Source organism: Ziziphus jujuba, chromosome 8 (assembly GCF_031755915.1).
Source record: "Ziziphus jujuba cultivar Dongzao chromosome 8, ASM3175591v1".
NCBI classification, from domain to species: Eukaryota; Viridiplantae; Streptophyta; class Magnoliopsida; order Rosales; family Rhamnaceae; genus Ziziphus; species Ziziphus jujuba.
This window is the reverse complement of record NC_083386.1, coordinates 18,441,958-18,447,004: the sequence shown is the minus strand read 5'-3', so window position 1 is coordinate 18,447,004 and position 5,047 is coordinate 18,441,958.

The following is a 5,047-nucleotide window of genomic DNA, read 5'->3' as shown; positions in this document are numbered from 1 at the left end:
AGCATCATACTGGTGCCTTAGAAATCATCACGTACCTTTTGTTTTACAAGTGATATTTACGTTTCAACTTATCATATTGTGGCTTGTGGTGAATTAGATTCAACTCACATCCATTTCTAGCCCATTATTGTTTGTGCAATGGGTCTTGATATAACTGGGCCTCTTCCCATATCTCTAGGGTAGTGAAAGTTTAGTTTAGTTGTGATTGACTACTTCTCCAAGTGAGTAGAGACAGAGGTGTACTTTAACATCAAGAATACAAAAGTACTGAACTTCATTTGGAAGGATATTAGTTCCAAATTTGGACTTTCAAGAGTAATCGCCTTAGATAATGGTTCTCAATTCATTAGTACAAAGTTCAGAGACTTCTGCTCTAAATGGGAGATTAACATTAGATATTTGACTTCGAGATATCATCCTCAAAGGAATGGACAAGTTGGGGCAACTAATAAGCTCATTAGTTTGAGGTACCAAGTAGTTTTTGCTTGGAAGTCGTGCATCAAAGGGTAAATCCAAAAAGTATTAATGAATGAATGAAACAACTAAAATTTTATTAGTTTGAAAATATGACATGAAAGTCGTGCATCAAAGGGTAAATGCACAAAGTATTAATGAATGAATGAAAAGACTAAAATTTTATTAGTTTGAAAATATGACATGAAAGACCAGTGTACTACCTTCATTGCCCCTTTCTTTTAACAAATAAGAAAAACTAAACCAAATATTTCATGTTGATAGAATTCTAAAATACTAATCATAAAAGAAATTGGAATGGTAAATGCTAAGGTTCTCATAGTTCTAGCTGTGTGGAAAGTCTTTCCCCTCTAAGTACTATAGTTTATATGTGCCAGTCCAAATGATTGAGATGACCTTATAAGGGCCTTCTTAGTTAGGTCCCAATTTGGTAATGTTCAGCCCCTTAGTGTCTAAAAGACTTTTTTGAGCATAAGATAGCTGATCTAAAGCAGTCTAGTCTTCACCCTAGCATTGTAATACTATGCTGCAAGTCGATGACATTTGGAAAGTGGAATAGCTTCTGCCTTTCTATTTTCCTTAGTCTCTTCTAAAGATCACTTCATTATTTACTCATTCAATTCTTTGGGAGTTCCATTAATTCGAAAAGTCTTTTTAGATAGTTCAACAAGGGTCATAACTTTAATTCCATAAACCAATGAGAAAGGCATGCAATTGTTGGAGTTCGAATAGTCATTTTATAAGACTATAATACTCCTTCTAACTCCTTAACTGACTTGCCCTTTGCTTGCTCGAGTTGCTTCATCAAAGTATTAAGGATGGTCTTATTAGTTGCTTTAGCTTATCCATTTCCTTTCAGATGTTTTGGAGTCTAATATTTAATTTTAATCTCGAACTTAGAGCAAAAGTCTCTGAACTCGAGGCTAATGAACTGGGAACTATTATCTGAGATGATTATTCTAGAAAATTTAAATATGAAAGTAATATTCTTCCAAAATGAAGTTCATTACATTTGTATACTTGATGTACTTAATTGCAACCAAAGTAAACTTTGTTGATTCAAAGCTGTGGGAAAAGACCCAACTATATCAAGACCCCATTAGATGATCGACCATGGGCTAGAGACAAATGGACCAGTTTTACATATGGTTTATCACTATCACTTGCTTGTAGGCCTCATTCACCACCACTTCATCATCATTAGCCTTCGGTTGGCTTTCAACTTTATCTGTTATATGTTCAAACTTATCTACTAATTGCTTTGGCCTGATTTCCTCAAAAGACATATCAGAAAGGGAAAATGGTTCATCATCTTAAGATTCGGATAGACTAGACCTTGTGGCTTCAGGATCTTTGATGTGTTTCTTTTTGTTGTCGGCGTATCCGATCATGATTCCCATGTTAAGATCCTTTTTTAAATCTTTCTATGCCTCTATAACTTTATTCTCAAATAGCGCTAATAGATCTTGAGCTTTTTTATCTCTATCAGTTAGTGAATGTCCCTTTTTATCGCTTCATTTGCATTTTTCTTGTCATTAAGAAGAGCAACATCCATTCTTTTCTTTGCTTATTCAAGTTTGGCATTCTCATCTCGGAGCTTATTCTTATCCTTATATGATTTTTTCCAATGAGCTAAAGCAAATTTGTAGTTGTCCTAAACTGAGTTAGGATCATTCTCTAGCTTTTTATTTTCTTGCAGTTGACATAATTTGTCAATTGCCATGGCTGCTTCTTGGGCAATTTACACAGAATATATGTTAAGAAATTGATCTTAATAATTAAGCAACGCATACAAAAGAGTAAGATAAATACCATTAGACTCATAAAAACATTATCTCTGCGTAGTTTGATGGGAAGTTTTTCTTTGATCTCCACTCGATCTTTCGGAGAGATTATGGCACGACTCATTTTTTGCAATAATGGATCGAGTGTTGAAATAAAGTGTCCTTTGAAAAGGTGACGACCATTTTCTAGTTGCCCTATAGTCAAGGTTACTTTTGAAGGCTTGACTATGGGATGGTGGAGACCGATCAGGATGGAACATCAGGGCCTCAATTGCTAGAGGCTTTACGTCGGCAACATTATTCTGCTCAGTTTCAATTTTCATCCTCTTCTTTGGGCGAGCCTTAATGAAATTCACATCTTGGCATACCTTTGATGTGGACTATTTCACACAGCTATGCCTTTCTCCTATTACACTTCTAGTAATGTAGGTGAAAAGTCGGGCCACGTATCTAAAAGAAGGGTATGGATTGGACCAAAAGTTTCATAAATACAATGTTTAAGCCAGGTAATTGGAGGTAATATAAATGTAAGGGTTCGAGAGGAATACAAGCAGGGATTAAAGGTTTAGGTTTAATGAGCTTATAGTTGATTAAACTTTCCTTAAGAAGAACAGTTGACAAATGGAAACTTTTTATATTCTTGAAATTCTCAAGTACTTTTTCTTTTTTGGCTTTTCAGGGTCACTTGCCAAATTTAAGTTGTTGATCTAGAAAGAGTAAAAAATGGGTTTAGAATATGAGAGAACAGTTATTATCACGGCTTTAAGAAAACATTACTCATTAAAATTAAGGTTCCACATTTTTCTCCTAGAACCAAACTTAGGTTTAGGGTCTTCACAACCCACTCTGTATCAACAAAGATTGTAACCTTAAATGTAGCAACATATGGTAATGAGTCGGTACAAATCGCTTCCTCATGGCTCTCTTAATTTGTTGCCAAGTAGTAATCAATTCATCATCTACTCTTCTTCGGGTACTTTGCTCATTTGTCCACCATTGGAGTGCATAATGGTCAAACTCTAAAGCTGCCAGTTTTACCTTTTTAGCATCCAAATAGTTGTGACAATCGAAGATCATCTCCATATGCTCCTCCCACTCTAAGTATGCCTCCGGATCATTTTTTCCCATAAAGGTGGTATGTTGACCTTAATATTTCCAAGATCATCATCCTCATCCCTTGTTGGTCTCCCATAGATTGGTCTTCCTTGTAGTGCAAAAGTATCATCAATTTGTTCTTCAAGGTTATCTTCAAAATTACATTCCTTGAATTCCTCTCTAGGTCACCCTCGGCCTCCTTGACCTCGACCTTGGCTTCCATGTACATCAAACCTCGTATTCGGTCCACCTTGTGAGTTCTCAACTCTCTCCAATCTTTTATCTAGGCGATTAAAGTGAGCATTCATTTGTTGGAGTTGTTCCATGATTGCCATCATGTCGGTATGTTCGCCTCTACTTCCTGTTGCTCTTGAATCACCTTTGAATGCACAGATTCCTCTTCATTAATTCTTAAAGATCCATCTCCTCTCCTTATCCTTGAATTTGCCATGTTATTAAAAATAATACAAAAATCCTCATCAAATTCACTTCCTCACGTGTTTCATTCAAATAAGGTCTCGACATTGTGTTTGCACACTAGTTTAGGCTTTTAACCCTTTTTCAAACTCACACGCTCTTGCTTTTTCCACTCAAAGAATTAACTCAAAGCTCTAATTAAAACAGACTTAAACAACAACAAGATACTTAAACAGCAACATGATCACAAGTGTACCATAATTTAAATTTATCAACAAAACAGCAAGCAGAAATAATCAATTACCTAGCGGATTGATAAGACCTAGTCTCAGCCTTTCTAAGAAAAAACAAGGTAAATCAACAAGAAAATTTTCAGAGTGAATAAAGTTCTAGACAGAATATGAATAAACCAATAATTCAAGGATAAAATTTAGTAAGGAGATTCAAACAATGATCAAGAGCAATTGAATAAACATATGGAATAGTTGTTGGTTGTTGTTCTTGTAGTTTAATTCTTTGTGTCAAATCCTTTACCAATTTTAATCCAAATAATTTTAGGTACTCAAAATTCAAATATCTAGCAACCAAATATTGAATAAATAGACAATATCTCAATAGCTCCAACAATTTTCCAGCAACAAATTCAAACTCCAAATTGTAACAAAAAATCGGCCTTTTCAATTTTTTTTTTTAACTCACAGAATATAAACTCACTTAAGTAGCAAAATCATCAACAAAAATTGCAATTCTAACACCAAAATTCCATTAGACTCAGGGCCACACTCCAAACAAAATACAAATTGCACAATTTTTTTTGGATTTATCCAATATGCTGTCAAATCTTTTTTCTTTTTTTTTGAATATATGAATGCAACTAATTAGGATTAAAACAGCAAAGAAAAATCAACAATAAACCAAATTAACAAGAACAATAATGAAAAACAACCAACAAACTAGGAAGCAAAAATATGGTCAAACAAGGAAACCTAATTTGACTAGGAAATTTTTTTTCTTTGTTTTTTTTTTTTTTTTTTTTTTTTTTTGCAGAACGTGTATGAACTAAAAACAATCTTAACCCAATGTTAAAATTGTAGAATAACATAAAAATAAATAAAACAAATAAGATAGATCAAACCTGAACAAAATTCGACTCTAATACCAAGTAATACGAACCTAGGTCGACCAGTGCCTAAATCCATATTATATTAGCCCGGATCTCAATTAAGTTCAAGTTTTTATGGAAAAACCTTAACCCTTAACCAACCTATAATTAGAAA